Source organism: Panthera onca, chromosome A1 (assembly GCF_046562875.1).
Source record: "Panthera onca isolate mPanOnc1 chromosome A1, mPanOnc1 haplotype 2, whole genome shotgun sequence".
Taxonomy (NCBI): domain Eukaryota; kingdom Metazoa; phylum Chordata; class Mammalia; order Carnivora; family Felidae; genus Panthera; species Panthera onca.
In genome coordinates, this window is record NC_138339.1 from 100,616,349 (window position 1) to 100,637,527 (window position 21,179).

Consider the following 21,179-nt stretch of genomic DNA (forward strand, 5'->3'; position numbering starts at 1 on the left):
TCTTTCATGGAGATGTTTTAAGAACAAATGAAAGATTACTTCTTTCTTAGTTCATGCATAATGAACAGAGTGATTCTCCTTTTTTCCTATATTCCTTCTGTTCACTTTTTTATTAACTTATTTACCAGATACATATTGATTGCCTATTAAGTTTTGGGAATATTTGAGAAAAACCGATGCAGGGAGACAGGTGGGAGTGGGAGCATATCTTGATGCTGCAGCAAATCAGGAAATTTAGCTTTTTCTTTATTAAATAAATATGAACATAGATATAAATTTTAAAGGTCTAGAGTCACTGATGCAAATCAGGGCAAGTAACATGCATTGGCGATCACGCGGGGAGGCGGGGTACCTTCATTTAAATCCCTCACTTTAAAGAATGAGTCTTGTTGCCTTGGGTCAGTTGTCAGTGTCCTTTGATTTCCTGGCTGGTGAGAAATTTTTGATGCCAAGAGTCACATTTTAAAGAGAGGTTGGAGCAAAGAGTAAGGGGAGGAGATTCTTTTATTTTTACTGTAGTAGCTGCCAAAGTTAATTATCATGACAGTAACTTCATATAATTCCTAAGTCATCATTAGAATAAATATGATGCCTCTAGAGTTCCGTGTCATTTTACTTATTAATTAGTACTTTTGAATGCTGTTGAGCCCCAGTTTGAAGATGACACTACTGAAATTGAGGCCTGTCTTGGGAGAAAGGCTGAAATGGCCAACGGGAAATGAAAGAATTCACCAGTGTGCACAGGCAAGGCTCGTCCTTTAGCTGTACATCTATGGCCACTGTTGAGAGTTGGGAATAGTCTAATAGTTACAACAAAAGAGACTAAAAGACAGAAGAACTTGATTTATTATTCATTGCTCTCTTATCAAACCAGGCCATTGGCTGGCATGCTGTACAGGTCAGAGAAGGGCCAGCAGTGTCCTTGCTTAGGCCTTTAAGAATGTTCTGCCTTCCTTCTTTTGCATTCTGAAGAAATAGCTTCAGGGTTTCTGTTTAAAAGGCTAGATCGAGGGGTGCCTGGTTGGCTCAGTCGAGCCTGTTTCAAATTCTGGGTCTCCCTCTGTCTCTGCCCCTACCCCACTCATCCTCTGCCTATGTCTCTCAAAAATGAATAAACATTAAAAAAAATTAAAAGGCTAGATCAATCCTTCCATAACTGAGAACCGTTTTAAGACCATTCAAGTCAGAAGGCCAAGTCTGGCTGAGACACGAGACAAAATAGTCCTCTTATGGGAACTAGTTCTATTGTCCTTCTGGAATTTTAAAATCATTAATAGCACTGTTAGCAATGTGGAATGTCCTACCAGCTATTCACCTGGGTTTCACTGTTTTTTTTTTTTTTTTTACTTGGCTTTTCATCTTCAGCCTCTTCACATTTGCATTATTTAAAAGTCTTCTTCCCCGAAATTTAGATACTTTAGTTCAATAGGCTCAGTATGAGCAATCTAAAAAAAAAAAAGTTTCTTTTATTTGGCCAAGACCCATCTGAGCATTTGTCCACATTCTTGTCTATCTGTAAGTGGGTGCGTTTCTGTACATTGAGATACACACACACACACACACACACACTCACAATCCACTGGAATTGGAGTTTGATCACACTAAAAGCAGACCTAGATTGTATTTGAAATGACAGGAAACCCGGGAAATGTCTACAACATTCAAAGTTTTGATACCTGTCTTTGGTTCCTGAAGGTTGGCATCTATCAAACTATCAGGATGTGACAAACCAGGCTGGGCGTGAGTGTTGGTGAGATATACAAGTCAGAGTAGAAAAAACCGGACCCAAGTTATAAGGACTAGAGGGTTAGAAGTTCCGAGTCCTCAGCCCAGGATGACCATTAATTCTTGGGCTGAACCAGAACATATAATCTCTGGGATTCAGTATCATCATTTGTGTGAGAGAGTTGGTCTGGACTGGGGGCGGGGGTCAGCCAACTATGGTCTGTGGGGCAAATGAACCCACTGCCTGTTATTCTAAGTCAAGTTGCACTGGCACACGGTCATAGCCATTTGTTTAGGTAACGTTTGTGACTGCTTTCCGACTGCAAAGGCAGAGACCTTATGACTTGCAAAGCCCCAAATATTTACTATCTGATCCTTTACAGAGAAAGTCTGTTCAACCCCGGTCCAAGGGATTTCTGGTTTTCACGTTCTAAACTCTGTAATTCCTCTGTATCTTAAACTAATCTTTAAGGACAGAGGAGTGCGTGTTTCTCAGTGTCTCACAAATTGGATCACTACTCATTTTCATTCTGAAGGCCAGGACGGATGCGCTTGACAACCAATGGGACAGGAAGGCAAAGAATCAGATCCTCCCAGGAGAGGAAAACAAGATGGAAGGTGATGGGAAAGACGAGGACTTGGAAGAGTTTGGTGATATGAGGAGTGCTCAGCACACCCTGGGGTGTGTTACAGCTGTGCAATGGGGATGTTCCCACTCAGCAGTGTTAGTGGAATAAGGCTGGACCAGCTGGTTGTCAGAGGGGGTTTCCCTTTGGGACATGTCATTGTGATCCAGGCATGTGGGTTAGGTGCAAAGAGGTTCCAAGTAGTGGGGAGGAGGGGAAAGGGAGAGAGAAAGACTGAGGTATGGGATGGGCAGGTTAAGACCCCAAGATGCAGTAAGTATTTACCCTGACCGGTGGGTTGTGCTAGGCACTATGAGGGGTACAAAGGAAAATGAACATAATTTCCACGCAGAGAAGCTCAGCTTTAAACCAGAGGCTCCTGGGGGCTTCTAGTGGAAAGGGGAAAAGTGCCATGAGGGAGGGCAGAGCAAGATGGATGGAAGTGTTTTTTAAGAAAAATACATGGGGCGTCTGGGTGGCTCAGTCACTGAAGCATCCGACTTCGGTTCAGGTCACGATCTCACGGTTCGTGGGTTCAAGCCCTGCATCAGGCTCTGCACTGATGGCTCAGAAACAGGAGCCTGCTTCAGATTCTGTGTCTCCCTCTCTCTCTGCCTCTCCCATTTGTGCTCTGTCTCTCCCTGTCTCTTAAAAATGAATAAGTGTGAAGAAGAAGAAGAAGAAGAAGAAGAAGAAGAAGAAGAAGAAGAAGAAGAAGAAGAAGAAGAAGAAGAAATATCTAAGAAAATGTTTAGACTATCCAAGTCTCACATTTTATATCTAAACCCTAGCAAGACCTGGAAATGTCAATGATAAAAATTCCTGCAACAAACAGGCACCATTCTCTGTATTTCTGAGGCTGGCAAGCAAGATCCTTTATGACCATGTCTTACCTCTCCAGTTTCATCACTCATCTCTGTACCATTCCTGGTCCATGTCTCAGCCACATGGACCCCTTCACCCTTGACTCCAAGCCTTCACCATGCTGAGCCTTCTGACTAGAATTCCCTCCATGCCAAGTCTGCCCTACTTACTCCCATTTCCACCAGCCCTTCAGACCTCATTCATCCCCTGCCTCATCTCTTCCAGGAAGCCATCTTTGACTTCCAAGGCTACCTCAGGTTCCCTTCTTGCACGTTACCTCAACATCAGCTATTTTCCCTATCATACTACACAACAATTTCCTGTCCATTTAAAAAAAAAAATAGTTGAGGCTCCTTTAGAAGCAGATCCTGAGACAAGGATTCTGAGCGCATATAGTCTAGTTAGGAGATTGTCCTAGATAAAACAAAACAAACCACAAAATGGCAGAGGAATAGGGAAGTGAGACAGAAAAAGGAAGGTGGAAAAGAAAGGAGTCTTTATGAAGTAAGTTATCACTGTGGGGAACAGGAACCAGGTCCCTCTGGGGCATCTAAGGGCCAGTTTAGAACATTCACAGCAGAGTTATCCCACCAGAGGGCGAGGGAGCGAGAGGATTTGTACACCATGTGCTTTAGCCATTGGCTGAGGGATACTCTTAGTGAGGGCGATGAATTCCTTGGCACTTGGAGCCTGTTGAACGGCATGTAGAGTGGGCTTTGGAGGTCAGAGAAAACCCTTCGGCTACGAAATGCAGGTGCTGGCAGTTGGAAGCAATGTTGATGTGCTTTGAAGGGGGAGGGGAAAGCAGGTCTGGGTGAGGCATTTCGTGTCACTTTTGAGAGTGTGAGATGTGAAAGGAGCTGGGTGGGGACAGCTGGGGGGCGGGGAGGGCAGAGCTGAAGCAGCCTGGGCATCTCTCTCTTCATAGCGTTTACTTCAGGTCTCTCCATGTGGTCTCTCTGCATGAGCTAGTCGGGGCTTTCTCTTTAGCCCTCAGACTCTTATCTGGATCACCAGGGATTTAGAGGCAAGGGTCCCAGGGGCCTGACTGGCTCAGTCGGTTGAGCGTTTGACTCTTGATTTCAGCGCAGGTCATGCATGATGTCAAGGTTGTGGGATTGCACCCTGCTCCGAGCTCTGTGCTAGGTATGGGCCTACTTGAGATTCATTCTCTCTCTCTCTCTCTTTCCCTTTGTCCCTCTCTCCCGCTTGTGCTTTTTCTTTGAAAAAAAAAAAAAAGAATAACTAGAATACTCTGCTACCCTAAAAAGGATTTTGTGTACATATATCATACATGGAAAGGGGTTCACAATATATTTTTAAGCAAAAAGGCATAAGGCAGTTCAAGAGTAAATATAATGCATATATAAATATATACTTAATAACATCAAATATTATTTTATTTGTATTTTATAATGATATTAAATATTTCACTATACTTATTACAATTATATATGTGTGATTTTATGTGTTGTGTGTGTTTATGTATAAATCTACAGGGAAAAAAGGAGGAAATGTTATACATTCAACACTGTCAAATGTTACCTCAGAAAAGTGTGATTACAGATGGTCTGTAATAGTCTTTTTATCTGTATATCTTAAGGGTTCTTTAAAGCAAACGTATTCATACTACTTTTTAAAATTCTGAATGTAAGTTTGACAGTCAACCTTTGAAAAATACATTTTAAATTACCCAAGAATACATACACTCTAATGATAAAAATTCAAGTAATAGTGTAACTATAGGTAAATAGTAAAATACTATACATAGAAATATCTAGTAAATACGAGTAAATAGTATAAGTAGAAATATACAATATGTTTTATCTCTGTCTCTATCTCTATCTATGTACCTATGTACGTATCTATCTATCTATCTATCTATCTATCTATCTATCTATCTATCTATCCATCTGTCTATCATCTCAGTTTAAGGGGCCCACATACAAGTCAGGAAACCATATAGTAACAGAAGAGGCAGGGCCTGACTCACTCTGAGCAGCACGAGAAACACCTGGAAGCCCGGCTGGTCACATTTTAACCTAGAACCTCAGAGCTCCACCCGGAAAAGCACTCTGTGGACAGAGTAGGAGGAAGATAATGTGAGGCCTGGAGAGTGCCAACACAGATCATTCCTGGTACCTGAAGGCTGGCTGTGGCTCTGAAGGCCACACCAAGAGGCAATGCTTAAATAGAAACCTTGAATCCGCCCTCCTAAGGCTGTTGGGTGCGAGATTCAAGTCAAATTTCACATTACATTAGACCTGAGCTGTTTTTATAAAGCTTTAACAAAATCGGTGCTTTTTCCATCAGTAAGTAATGCTTCAAGAAAGCTTTTCTTCCCTCTCATTTATGCCCCCTGCCTTCACACTTACAGAGCTTATGAGGGAAAAAGCCTGCCAGCATGAATTTCCCAAGTGCTTTCATTATTGCCTGTGGAAAGCATTTTAGGTTTGCTGATAAGAAGCTGTTTGTGTAGATAATCTCCTCCTAGGAATCTTGGATTTTTTTCTGCCGATTGATTGCAAGGGGATGACTGGAATCTCAAAGAAGATAGTGGTCTGATAATCAGAATCCTCACCCTGATTCTATTCCCTGGTCCCTTAGGGCACATCCAGAATATATTTAATTTCTCCATGCCTCATTCTCCCTGAATATCAAATGAGTACAGAAGAAGAAATACTCTAATGATAGTGCCAGGAAGAAAAATTTTCTAGATGTTTCTATCACATGACACGTTACTAAGAAACATTGGGGCGGTTCAAAGGAATGAAGACATCCCAGGGTTTACAAGAGTTCTGGGAAACAATAAGCTATTAGGTGGAAAGAGCTGTAGAACCATGAAGTGCTTTTGTTGTGTTCTGCATGCATAAGGGAAAAGACTATTTTCGCTTATAGCGTTACGCTCTGTAATCTATTCCTTTAGCTGATGTGTTCTAGCACTACCTGCCAGACTATAATTGCTTTCAAGACTCACCTAACTTTCTGCATTTTGAGCAGTGTCTACGGTAGATACACGTAAGTTCTAATACAGCCAAAAAGAACATTGGCTCTCCAGACCTGGTCTGTGTCTACGTAGATCAAGTAATATTTTTAAATGCTGGACTATCTGTCTGGCCCTCTCTGCAATTAGAAAACAGCACAGAGTGATGATAAAGAGCATGGCTTTGGAGCAGAGACTTGCATTTCGGTGCCAGCGCTGGTGCTTATTAGCTTTTTCCTTTTATCAAGTTCCCTGGCCTCTTTGAGTCTTTTTTCTCATCGATAAAATGGGGATGGTGAAAATCACATCTATCTTACGGAACTGGGTGAGGGTTCAATAGACTCATACATACAAAGTTCTCAGTCCAGGCCCAGGTAGGTAGTAAACATTTTATAAATATTAGGTCTTAAAACCTCTTCCCCATACCTAAGACAATAGCATCACTCCCCTGTGTTTACCTGCCACCTGCCACCTGCCACTCACCTTTGCTTCTTGCCATCTTTCTTTAACTCTGGGATATATTCCCATCGGAACATGATCTAGCCAGTAATCTCCCGTCTTCAGTTTTGCCCTGCTATTTTGTCCCATGTCCATTTTCCCTCCTAGACAGGAAAGCCCCTGAGGGCGGGGAATTGTGTTTTCTTTGTACACGGAAATATTGTATACTTCAGACAGGGCACAGAATGGAGAGGGAAAGGATCAATTTTATATACATTTCGAAGGACAGGGTCTGAAAGAGAAATGAAAAATTAGGCCCGGAGAGGGAGAATAAGCTTCCTCAGGATCCAGCGCCTCCTTTTGCTGGGGCAGGGACAGGTGTCCGCCCCTCCATGCGGTTGTGAAACCTCATTTTTGCTCTCTGCCTCCTTCCTCAGTTGCCCTCTCTGTTCCCCCTGCTTCTTCTTCACCCGTTCAGTCTCCTGAATGATTAACACTTACATGTATTTACATTTGTCTCTGCTTTGGGGTTTGATTCTGGGTAAGTGGTCTCCATAAGAGTGCCCAGCTCCATCCCAGGGCCCCAGCAAAATGATTCTGGCTTATTATCTGATGCCCGCAGGCTTCCTAGGTGACATGAACCTAGAGGTGCAGTAAATTCTGTGCCCACGTCCCCCAGCCATGTAGATTCTGGAACACGGTCAGCCCTTGGCAAATGTATGCCTGAGCCTGTAGTTTGATGCCCTGCTGGTGCCATGTTCTGTTTGCCAGACTCCTGAATAAAGAAAGACGCAGGGCTGCTTCTAGCACTGGCAGTGAGGGCTTAAACTTTCCATCCTGTATGAGAGAGCCTTGGTTTCACAGCTCTCTTTTAAATTAAAATAGTCAAGTGGTTAAATATTCATGCTTTGCTTATTTCAGTATATTTAATTTATTATGTATCACTTTTCTTGGGTTTTATATAAACTTGCCTGAGGACTTTTTTTTTTTTTCCTTCAGTTTAAATTCTGGCAGAATGTTCCCTTTTCCTTGGCAGAGTGTTGATTAGTTGAAGAAAATAAAAAAGTCTGCCTCGCTAAGAAGAGAATATCTTTTTTTTTTTTTTACAGATTGCTTTTGCACTTTAATAAAAATGATATTACAGTTATTATCACCATCATTAATTAATCTTTCGTGATCGCTGATGTGGTACTTAACATGAGGTGCCATTAAAACAGCTTCATTTTATTCCCAAGGCTAAACCATTGCCTTCAGCTTTTCTACCCAGCATTATCTATTTCTCTAGGATAGTGAAAATGAAGTAGAGACGGGTCTCTCTTTTTCTTCCCATTTTTCCTGCTGGTAAATGGAATCATATCAGCTCCTTCTCTCTATCTTTGTGCAATGAAAGTCTTCACCAAATTCTGTGTTGTGATTGTCAAGGTCTGGAAAATGAGAGAGGACGGCTATTTCTCAAACCTGAATAGTAGGCCAACTTCTTCTAAAGCTTTTCTCCAGCCCGGGTTTTGGGAAGGCAAAACATTATGCAAACATATAACATTATTGAGGCTAGACTGAGCCTCATAACCCATTATTTTTTTTAAGATTTTTTTTAGTTCTATTTATTTGAGAGAGAGAAACAGAGAGAGAGAGAGAGAGAGAGAGAGAGAGAGAGAAGGCAGGGGAGGGGCAGAGAGTGGGAGAGAGAGAATCCCAAGCAGGCTTTGCACTCTCAGCCTAGAGCCTGATACAGGGCTTCAATTCATGAACCATGGAACCATGAGATCATGCATGACCTGAGCTGAAACTGGATGCTTAGCCAACTGAGTCCGACCTGAGCTGGATGCTTAACCAGCTGAGCCACCCAGGCACCCCAAAACTCATTACTGATGCATAAAAGAATTTTCTTCCCATATCTAAAACAAAGGGATGACAACAATGGATTTAAAAAGAGTCAAGAGGGTCTTTATAGGAGAGCTTCTATGTATAACGTTTGGAGACACTTTTCTCTTTTTAAAAAAGTCATAAGGCCATCTTGTACCCAATTTCAAAATACGTGAATAACGATCCCTTAATTATCAAGAGCTAATTAAAAATTACCAGCATTGTTGTCCCCCACCCCATCCCACACACGTACATCATAACTCACATTGCCTCTTGCCACCACCCACACGGCATCTGCTAGGACCTAAAAATGAGTTTCAGTATTAGCCTAAGAAAATAACAAAACAAAGTTAGAAATTTAAATTAGCTGCCAAAGAAAAAAATCACGTCACTCCCCTGCTGAAAGACATTATATAAGCAGCAACAGAAGAAAGGAAAAAAAGGCGGAAGGCGGGGGGCGGGGGGTTGGTGGTGGAAGAAGAGGGAGGGAGAGAAGGAGGGGAAGGAAGGCAGGCAGGAAGCACTAAGTAGAAACTTAAGGAATGTACAGGAACTCTGTGAAAGGAATTTTGAGAGTTACTGTAGGACATAAATGGAGAGTTTTAATAATAAGAGAATGGGAATGGCAACAAGTAATACCTTGAAAAGGTAATTCCTCTCCAAATTATTCTACAAATGTAATGCATTTAATCCCAAATGACATTTGTAGAGAACTTGCAAGAGTTCTTTTCTGGAAGATGACATAGTTAAAAATAAATATCTTTTGTTTAATAAAGGAATATTCGTATTGCCAGATATGGAATCAAAACGATAGAATTGAAATAGTGACACAGGAATAGATGGATGAATGAGAAGAATCAACAACTCAGATGGCATTTCAGACAAGTAAGAAAACGCTGATATTTATTGCTTTAGGAAAACGATTTGGGGGAGTGGAGTGTTAATTTCCTGTGGCTGCGGTGACCAATCACCACAAACTTGGTGGCTTGACGGGACAACACAAATTTGGTCTGTCACACATTTGGAGGCCAAAATTTGGAAACGGGTTTCGGTGAATGAAAGCCAAGGTGTTGGCAGGGCCGCGCTCCCTCTGGAGGCTCTCGGGGACAATCTGTTCCTTGCCCTCCCCAGCTTCTGGTGGCTGCTGGCACTCGTTGGCTTGTAGCTGCACCATGTGCAACTCTGCCTCTGTCTGCACATTCCCTTCTCCTCCTCTTTGGGTGCCAAATCTCCTTCTGTGTCTGTCTCTCCAAGGACACTTGTCCTTGGATTTACAGACCACCCAGCTCATCCAGAATGATCTTCCTCTGTCCAAATCCTTAAATTATTCCCAACTGTAAAGATCCTTGTTACTTATAAGCTAACACAAGTTCCAGGGATTAGGACCTGATATCTCTGGGGGGCAATTTTTCAGCCCACTTCATGGGTAATTTGGATTCTTATCTCATCTCATACATCAAATAAATTTGTGATGTGTTATATATTTAAATAGAAGAATATGATGGAAGATAGTGATCAGATTTCAGAGGGAATGACCCTTTTAAGTAAAAAAGGTTTATGGGTTTCTTATAATTAAAAAACTTATATATGTCTAAAATTACCATAAACAAATTACAAAGAACTGGCAAATTGAAAAAGCATTTGCTACAGACAAAAAGTTTATATCATTAATGTAGAAGTGGTTTTTATTAAATGAGAAAGAGAAAAATCTCCTAATAGAAAAATGGTTCCAAAACAGGGCTAGGCATTTCACAACAGAAGAAAAATCAAAAGGTCAATGAACATTAACAAATGTACCCTTGGGTGGGCTGGGTGGCTCAGTTGGTTAAGTGTCCATCTCTGGCTCAGGTCATGATCTCACAGTCCGTGAATTTGAACCCCATGCTGGGCTCTGCACTGACAGCTCAGAGCCTGGAGCCTGCTTCGAATTCTGTGTCTCCCTCTCTCTCTGCCCCTCCCCGCTCACATTCTGTCTGTCTCTCTTTCAAAAATAAATAAACATTTAAAAAGTTTTTTTAAAAAGTACCCTTGTACTAATGAAAATTTTAGTATTGATAATATATTCATTTGGGCCAACAAATTGGCAAAAATTATAGGAAGTGCAAGGCTCAATAGTGGCAGAGAAATGAGGAAATTTCTTCATTTAACTCCTCATGCTAAGTTAATGGTGCACGCCGCCTGTCTCAAGAGACATTTTACAAAAATAGGAAAAGACTTACAATGTATATTTGCTTTGAATCAGAAATTGTGATTTTAAGTTATGGCAATCAGCAAGCAACCACACAAACAACTGTATATGCTCTTTCTAGTTTCATCAAAACCTGACCAAATTACAAATGGTCTAATATCCCACAACAGAGATGGAAAATGTTCACAATATGTGGTTAAATGAAGAGAACAAGACCATCCATCCATCTGGCCCCATGTGTGCGTGTGTCTACATGTGTGTATCTGAAATGATGAGTGAAAATGTTAACAGCTGTCTTCACCGGAGGTAGGATTATGGGTGATTCTTCCTGTCATTTAAATGTTTTTAAATTTTATAATGAGAATGTATTATTTTTGTGATGAGGAAAGAAGGGAAAATAAAGGCATATATTTAAGTTATCCATAGGATAAAGCTGGATTTTCTAAATGTGGCAAACATGTTCTATTTCCAACTACCCTTCCGTTTTCACCTCCCTTGACTACCCGTCACCTGCCCAAAGTTGCCGTAGCAACGAGGAATCTCTTGGCCTTCTCTGAACTGGATCCTGTGTTTTCATAAGGCTATGCCTTCAGACACGTTCTTCTTTCTGCCCTGAATCCCAAGAGAGCCCCTACCTAGTATGGAAAACCCACTCCTCTGAGGAGGGCAGAGAATCTTCATGACTCTCCCGGGGAGAATAAATCACTTCCTCTTTTTTGCTGCCTCGACTCATTGTGTACACACTTCAGTGTGATTGTTTTTCTATCCTGTTTATACGTCATGGCTCTTCTCCCCCTCACTGGACTGTGAGCTCAGTGGAGGTGAGTCAGAATCACACGAGATTCACCCCACTCCCCAGCTCCAGACGTGAAGTGGGGTTGGGGTTAGACTGAACCACACAGAACCATAAAGAAAAAAGCTTCCCCCACCCAAAGAAAGTGCTAGTAAAGAAAGTAAGGGGCATGACACCCAAATATGAGGGTCAGACGTGATGTTTTTGGACTGGTCAAATGCGAATTTTGAAACCGGACGTGATCAATGTTGGTTGAAACGAGATCAATGCATTTTAAACCTGGTTTGAGGTGCCCACTTCTTTAGGATTTCTCAGCGTGACGCGTGCTGTCGTGTCACTGACGCTCTTCAACCGACACTTGGCGTGTCGCGTGGTGCAGGTTTGTTGGGCATGTGCTGGCTGTGTCTCAAAACAGTCTCACCTCTTTACAAAATCAGATTCCTGAGTTGCGCTGACTCATTGGCCCTGGGTCTTTGAAGATAATCAGCAGCAGTTGGGGGGCGGGGGTGGCTTCAGTGCATAATTTTCCATCACAGGCACAGAACAGGTGAGGAACGGGAGTCGGTTCGGGGATTGATGGGCCTTGGGGTGGTCAGGTCACCTCCCAGTCCTAACCCTCGGTTTTTATTTAACAAGGGAAGTAGCTTCCATGAAATCGGGTTGGTACCAGCTGCTGTTCCTGAGACACTAGAAGAAAGAGCGTGGGTGCCTTTAAAGGGCTAGTGGAGCTAAGGGCAAAGCTGAGCACCAGCCAGGGGGCAAAGGAAAGATGCCGTTTACTTCCAGGATGTCACGAGACAGGGCCAAGCAGACGAACTGTCTGAAAAAGATCATGGATGACTTTAGAGCTAAGTACACAAATCAAGAGAATGACGAGGAGTTGCTCTAGGAGACAAGATGCGGTGCTACATGGCTAGGCCCTTTTTCTTTCCAGTTGGCTGGGATTCTCTTGGGTGCGGTAGCATCTGTATCCCTGAGATGTAGGAGGTGCGGGATGGCTCCTCCCTCACTTTTAGTCTGCCTTTTTCCCTTTCTTTTTCTTTTTTTTTAATATTCCCAGAGAAAGTCTACATTGCCTGCTCCATGATAGGGAACAGAGCACAGAGAAGGATTGGAAACATGTGTGTGTCTAGAGGCAGGAATGTGTATGGAGAGACGGATGGACAGGGAGGCTGGCTCTGGGGGTGGTGCTGCCTCAGGAACTGGACCCTGGGCAAGTCACAGGCTCCGGGGCTCAGTTGGCTTCTCGATAAGGGACAGAGACTAAATCATTGTATTACAAACTTTATTTTAGCAGAGGAATCTCCTTATTCCCCAAAGGAAACCTTATACTGAACACTGTTTTATGTATGAAAGAGAGGTTTTTAATGGAGCGATTCTGGTTGAGAGGAGGGACTCAGGCTCTGTCTGCTTGTCTCCCCGGCTCACTGTCTGGGCATCCCAAGGGAGCCGGACCTGTGGGTGCCCGGGGTGAAACTAGACTCAGCCTCGGCGCCTGCTCCGTCTCTAAAGTCGTGGAGTTGAAAAGGAAATGAAACCCTAATCAAATTGCCTAGCGGCTTACTGAGATCACTGTCTCATTTGAAGACATCAATCTAGTATGCAAAGTAATTAAAAAGCCATGTAAATGTTGACTGAGGGCTTAAAACAATGAAACCAAATGAAACACTCCTGCCTCCCCGCAACCTACCAAAAGGACATTCAATTCATCACCGAAGCACAGCTTCTCTCTTGGTCTCCCCCGCCACATCACCCCCTCTCACATGAGACAGCTGCTTCCAAAGTCCTTGCCTGGGTCCCTTCCACTACATGCAGACTCCCCGGCTCCACTGGCAGGGGTGTGGTTCTCTTCCTCCTCCCTGCCTCACCCCCACTCCTCATCAGCCCCGTCCTTCCCTTGCTCAGCCCCTCTCCATCCTGTCTGATGGGAATCTGCCAGCTTCTTATCCTTCTCAGTTTCATTTTGCCCACTGCAACCCTATCAACTCTGCCACTGTGCCAGGCAGCTTGATAGGCAGTTGAGTGGCAGATCTATGGATTTCTTCTTCCAGTGGGTAGTCAGGAGGGGTGGGAAGGAGAAGGCGACACGTGGAGCTGAACCCTTCTTCACAACTCCTGTCCTCACTAGTGACCCCAGTGCCCATTCCTAGAACTCCCGCCCCGTCTCCCCTTTAACTCGAATCGCTAGAAATGGACAGGGTCCGGCTGGCCCCTGGGTCAGAAGGACTGTGCAAAATTCAGATTCTGGGGAGTGTGTTTAATGCTCATTTCTTCGTCGTCGTGTGTCTCTCTTGTTCTTTTCCTTTTTCCTAATCGCTAGCCATTCCTGGGACCACTTTTCACTGCTCCAACATTTCTGTGCCTTGGCGGGTGGTCGAAAATGGAAGACCTCCTTGGTTGTCTTGAAGCTAATGGTGCTCTTTAAGGAAGCCCTGGGGTCTTTCCAAGTGAGTTGCCTAATAGGACGCATTGGGCTTTGTGGGGGCGCAGGGGGATGCCCAGAAGTGGTAGCTGCCCAAGGTGAGCCAGGACCCCCACGGAAGTCCTTCAAGTATCATCTGGGTGTAGATGTGACTCTGAAACTACAAGTCCAACACCTCTTCCCACTGTGTTCATACCTACTCGTGTCACCTGTGACGGCAGCTTTCTCAGGCACAGTGAATACAAGCTTCAGTTCTTTTTGGCTTCACATAAAAGAGAAACATGATCCCTGCCCTCACTGCACAATGACTCTGTTTTCCTAATCACTGTGCCCATATTTCTTGCCTTTGATATGTGTGGGTCCATTTCCTTATGTGTAACTTACTCCTCTGGTGCAATACAGTTCTTGCTGCGAACTCCACACATGCACACACACATTCACACTCACAGTCCTTGGGAGAAAACATCATGTCGCCTGGCTCTGGACGATGCCAGAATCCCAAAGAGTGGGCCCTCTATTCACTGCTTGCCAACAAACTTGTCCCTCTGGCAGCTGCAGACCACAGATCTTTGGTTGTTTCTCTTTTTTTTTCTCTCCACTGACAGGGCCATTTGTAAAGGTGGATAATGGAGGACGTTCTAACAGGCAGCAGGTGAGTGTGAAAGTGTGAGTGTGTGTGTTTGAGAGAAAGAGAGAGGATGCAAGTCTCCCAGACACCACTCATCTGCGTCTGTGTTTGTGTAAGTCACTAGTTGCCTACGGAGTCATCAGGGTTGGGGAACCAGTTCTACCTCGTTGTAGAACCATGCACCTGCCACAGATTGCAGTCACCTCACATACTGTCTCCTTCCTTGCCTGTACTCTTCCCTTGGGCTAAAACCCAGGCCTTGTCTTGGCCGAAACAGATGGAAGGAGCGCAGGATTTGGAGTCAGACGATCTTGTCCAACTCTGTCGCTGCCAGGAGAGGCAGAAAAAGGATCGTGGTTGAGTGGTTAATGGCATAGGGACAGTGAACCCAGATTGTGTGCATGTGAATCCTGATCCTGTCTCCTGCGAGCTGGGTGACCTTGAACAAGGTACTTTAGATCACTGTGCCTCAGACTCTTCAGTTGTGAAATCAGGCAATAATCCAAGTAGCTACTTCATGGAGTTGTTGTGAGGACTGAATTAGTTAACTTAGTTTCCTTCATAGTAAAGGCTACAAAAGCACTTGCTATTTGTTATTCATAGAAACAGCGGGAATAACCCTGGGCCAGGCACAAAGCAAAGGCCCTGCTATTGCTGGGTTGTGTGGGTTTCAGGTAAATTAACCTCTCTGAACCTCATTTTCTCCATCTGTAAAATGGGGTGAAATTAGATCTCCCACTAGACTGTGCCACGTGCTTAAGCATAACCTGTGTTTTGAAATGGCAATCTGTAGTTGATCGTCCATTTGCCGCTTAGGATTCTTCCAGGCTCCGCATGCCCTGCTCTACGGACTTTGAAGTTGTGAACTAAAACATCTCAAACACTTAAAATCCAGGAAGGAATATAAAAAGAAAGGAAAGCTATTACTCATTCTTTGGTGCCATATGTCTCCTATCCCAAAGAGTTTAAGGAGGAGATTGCTTCCTCTGAATCCATGCACACGAGATGTTTTCAAAGGGACCTCCTTTGACCACATCGGGAGAGCAAAAAAGGGCTGGATAGACTTTGCGGAGTAGAGAAATGCTGTGCAAATGTGGGATGCATGATGGAGCAGAACCTACTGACCTGGTCATTTCTCATTCTGCCGTTTCTCTGCTGTGTAGCCTTTGGCACATTAACCTCTCTGGGTCTGAGTTTGTTTTTGTTTTTTGTTTTCTTTTCTGAAAAGTAGGATTAAGTAAGATATAAAAGAATGTGGCACAAAGTAGACAGTCTGCAAATGTTTATTCCTTTCCCCAGGAATACATATTAAAATCTGGGTTTATCAAGCCAAACTTTGGATCCGGGCTGGTGCTTGGGACATGGTTTATGAGACATAATATGTGAAAATGCTATGTGATTTAAAGATTCCAAAGGTACTCATTATAAAATAAGAACATCTATTTTTAAAAACCCAGCTGAGTTAATAGTCTGCTTTTTAGATCTGGACTTTTTAATTTTTTTTTTTAATGTTGATTCATTTTTGAGAGAGCACAAGCGGGGGAGTGGCAGAGAGAGAGAGGAAGATAGAATCCGAAGCAGGCTCCAGGCTCTGAGCTGTCAGCACAGAGTCCAACACGGGGCTTGAACTCATGAACCGTAAGATCATGACCTGAGCCAAAGTCGGATGCTCAACCAACTGAGCCCCCCAGGCACCCCTAGATCTGGACTTTGATAACTCTCCCACAGTTAAACAATTTGCTATTCAACCTAGGATTAGTCTAACATCTTACATCCTGAAGCACAACACTGGGCATAATAATCTCTTCACTATTTTAGGTAAGATGACCACATAAAGGATAAATAATAGTCTTAGGATGGGTGCTTATCTGCACAGCTCGGGCAGAGCAAATAGAAATCCAAAACAACCGTAACAACAAAGAGCCTGGGGGTAAAAAACAAAGGTGCTCTGATACAGCCTCTCCAGGGCTCCGGGAATTGAAGTGGGGCCATGGGTGGAGTCACTGGGAGCCTGAAGCCTCAGGTAAACTCTCACTTCCTAACTCTCTGGAAGCTTCTGCCCTGGGAGACATTTTTAAATGGTCACACTCCTTGCAAAGCTGCCTACACTGTCGTCTCCTTTGAGGTATCTATATGGGTATCACAAATCTTAACAAGTTCAAAATCAAACTCCAGATCTCCCCTTCTCCAATCCGGCTCATTGAGATTATTCCAGATGTTAGTGACTGGCAACTCTCAGCCTGGTTTTGCTCTGCGTGAAGACATTCCAGTCGTCTTTAAGTCCTATCAGGCACAGCCCCCTTCCAATCATCAGCAAACCTCAATGGCTCTACCTTGCAAGTATGTCTGAAAACCGACCACTTCTCACTACTTCCGCTGCTAGTTCCTGATCCAAGCCATCATTCTCGCTCACTTGTGTTACTGCATGCAATCTCTTAAACCATCTCCTTGCTTTGCCCTTGATGTCCTACTGAAGAAGCATATCATTCCGCTTGGAATCAACTGCTGACTCCCCATCTCATCAGAGTGAAAATCAAAGCCAGTGCATTGGCCTAAACCTGCAACCTTCCCTCCTGTGACTCTCTTAGTCTCTCTTTCGTCCTCACCCTGCCCTGCCCCAATGGCCTCCTTACTATCCTCCGATACAATGCCTATGCCCAGAATTCCAGATCATTCTCTCTTTACACCTGACTCGGTGATTTTAATTTCACTGGACACACTAGGTCCTAAAACTTGGAGATCATATTTTTAATAATCCCCCTAAAGGACAGAGCTCAAACTCCACTCTTCCAGCCTGCATGTACCGCTCCTTTCTCTGAATTCCTAGAGCAACTTTTATTCTAGGAATCCTGTAGTTTGGTGACTGATTTATATCCTGCCTGAACTGATCTTTACTCATAATCCCTTTTAAGTTTGGTTATTTTTATTATTGAATTACAAGTTCTTTATATAGTCTAGACACATGCCCGTTATTAAAAGTGTGATTTGCAAATATTCCTTTCATTTAGTGGATTTCTCTTAATTTTTATGATGGTATTCTTTAAAACACCAATGTTTTAAATTTTGACACACTCCAATTTATCTTGTTTTTTCTTTTGTTACTTTAATGTCACTTTAATGCGATTTTAATGTCATGTCTAAGAAGCTTTTACCTAGCTCGAGGTCACAAAGATTTTCTCCAATATTTTCTGCTAAGGGTTTTATAGCTTAGGCTGTTCAATTTAGGTCAATGATTCAATTTTTGGTTATGATATTAAGAGGGGGTCTAACATCATTCTTTTTGTATATGAATATCCACTCTCAAAACTATTTGTTGAAAAGACTATTCTCTTCTCGTTGAATTTTCTTGGCAGTCTTGTCAAAAACCAATGAACCGGGACGCCTGGGTGGCTCAGTAGGTTAAGCGTCCGACTTCGGCTCTGGTCATGATCTCACGGTCCGTGAGTTCAAGCCCCGCGTCGGGCTCTGTGCTGACAGCTCAGAGCCTGGAGCCTGCTTCAGATTCTGTGTCTCCCTCTCTCTCTGTCCCTCCCCCATTCATGCTCTGTCTCTCTCTGTCTCAAAAATAAATAAACATTTAAAAAAAAAACAAACCAATGAACCATAAATGTGAAGGTATTTTTCCCAACTCTCTATTCTATTCCACTGATGTATACACCTATCCTTATGCCATTACCACCCTGTTTTGGTTACCATAGCTTTGAAATAAGTTTTAAAATTAGACAGTGTGAGCCTTCATACTTCATTCTTTCTCAAGATTTATTTGGCTATTCCATCCAGGTCCCTTGAAATTCTACATGAATTTTAAGATCAACTTGTCAATTTCTGTAAAGAAGCCAGCTGGGATTTTGATAGTGATTACACTGAATTTGTAAATGAATTTGGGGAATATCGCCATTTTAATGATACTAAGTCTCCGGGTCCCTGAATATGAGGTGTCTTTCCATTTATTTAGGTCTTTATTTTTCAGAGTATAAGTTTTGCACTTCTTTTATTGAATTTATTGCCAAGTATTGTATTTACTTATCTATCTATAGATTGATGGATTTACATGCTCTGTGAGTGGGTTAAGGATTTTGATTTTATTTAAAAAGCAATGGCAGTCAGCATAGACTTTTCCGTAGGGATGGTCATGACCGTGACTGAATATTTAAAGATCCTTTTGGCTGTGATGTTAAGAATTCACTTAAGGGAGTAAGAGTGGATAAAGGAAGACCAATTAGGAGGCCACTGCACTGGCCAGAGTGAGAGATGGTGGCAGCTGGATTAGGATGCTGGAGCAGACATGGTACAAAGCAGATGAATTCAAGATGCCTTTAGAAGGAGACTCAATAGGAGTTAGTGATGGACTGGATTTAGGGGGGGTGTGAGAGAGGGAAGTCTCAAGGCTTTTATCTTGTGCAACAGGATGGAGAGTGAGGCTATTCCGTTGTGATAAGGAAAACTGGAAAAGAACCAATACATGATCTGTAAATACCCCTTTGCACTAGAGATAATTCAATCCAAACCACATATTATCTCAGCTGATTTTTCTAAGACGTTTATGAGGAAGGTAGGATAAGCATTAACGTTTCTATGTGGTGGGTGATAAAACTGAGCATGTAGAAGAAGCAAGAACACTGATTACAAGTCAGAAAGCATGGGATTTTGCCCATTCTATGCTAAGAACTTTTGGGTCCTATCAGTTACCCTCTCTGGGGGCAAGCTTCTTTATCTATTAAATGTGGGCGTTGGTGAAGTTATCCCTAAAATCCCTGCTGGTATGCCTTCTTTCACTATTGTCATTCACTGAAAAATGCATGCAGGGTTGAGGTACATGTGCAAAGACACAGTGATGATGAGGTCGGGATGCAAACTCTCATCTCCCAATTTCTAGCCCATTGTTTGCTATAACCCGTGGCCCCCCATTTATTTCTTCCCAGTCACATTTTATGAGAAAAAAATGGATGTCTCCACCTTGCTCACAGACATTGGGCAGCGTGACCTATACTTGGGCAGTATGTCCAATTGTAAGTTTTGACAACAGGGACACATGGATCGAAAACCCCTTGAAGCTGTGATTTATGACTGAATATCTTTAATATGCTTTACATACTTGTGCTTCATGCATTAACACTTTCATTCCTACTGTACCTTTACCTTTAAGTTCTTGCCATATTTAGAAATGCTCTTTTGTCTCCTGTGGTGGCTACTCAGAAACTTTCTCAAGCAAGAATGACTCATAGGGCGCTGCCCACAGACCAGACTTTAGGTATTCAGTCTCAAGCATCCCAGAAGTAATGCTTAATCTCTTATGAAATGTGGTATATGGGGGCAGAAGTCCATCTATGGGGTGGGAAAAGTAAATACCCAAAAAAGCATTGTTGTACTTGAAAAAGAATCAGTAACTTCTCCCAGGAGATGAAGAAGGAGATTATTACCCCAAAGCATTGGCAAGCCAGACGCTCACCACCAAGCGGGAGCTCCGGGCTCCAACGAGGTAAGGAGACCCAGGTTTGGTCTGTGCTCAGCTGGCCAGAGGCACATGCTTCCTCCTCAGTGGCCTTTGTAACCTGAATAAGGAAGAGGGAGGAGGGATTCATCTCAAGATCAGCCTTTGAATCCACCGCCTGAATGAAGGACCAGGACCACACCTGATCCAGTTAGTCTCTAAGCAGTTTCCTTCAAAGGACACACACACTCAGCATTTACACTGTGTACCTAAATTTCCATCACAATAGCTGCCCTGCTTTTATGCAACGAGGAACAATTTGATAGTTCAGATAAAGGGGGAACCCTTTGAAAGAGGAAACTCAGTGAAATAACATCTCTGTCAAAGGGGCACGTTTTTTCCACACGTGGTCCCTTTGGATGAGTGTCACATCGCAGAGAAATATGATAGCCCCTCCAATGGTCATTTCTGCACGTTTGGATAATGAATTTTAAAGAGATGACTGCAGAGCCGTGGGGCAGCCAGAACTTGCCCACTGGCCGGGCAGCAAGCCACACACTGGGCTGTCAACAGCTCAGGAAGGCAGAGCGTGTGTGCAGCACAGCAGGGGAGACCTGCTGAAGCCAACCCGATGCTCCCTCTGGAGGGAAAACACAGGCTTCCAGAGAGGCAGAGTGTCCACGAGTTTTAGGAAAATGCACCCATTTCTGGATTGGGAAGAGAAGCCAGTTATATTGTCTGGAGCAAGGAGTCCCAAATTTGACTGTATTTCAGAATCATCAGGGACGTGTGTGAAAATGTAAATTCCTAAGTGCCATCCTGGACTTTCGGAACCAGAATTGCCCTCATTTCCTTACTCTCCCACCAGGGGGGCGGGAGAGTAGGAATCTGAACAGTTCATACCCCACTCTTTCTGATGATATGACTGGGGCAACTCCCCTTTGTGAACTGTTCATCTACAAGGCTGCCTTGCAACACAGCTCTTGCCACAGTCAGATAAAGGCACTAATCAGCGTTTCTTTGCTCCATGGTTTGGGCTTTCTGTGAAGCAAGTACGGTCACAGTACAATGAAAGGGCATTATTTCGGGAGAATGGAAAGGCCCGTCTAAATGAGAGAGGATCCTGATTAATCAACTGAGTAAAGGAACTGCTTCATTTTTTCATCATTTTTACTTGAACTGCCTACCAGCTCGCCTTAACAGAGCAATGCTAAGCTT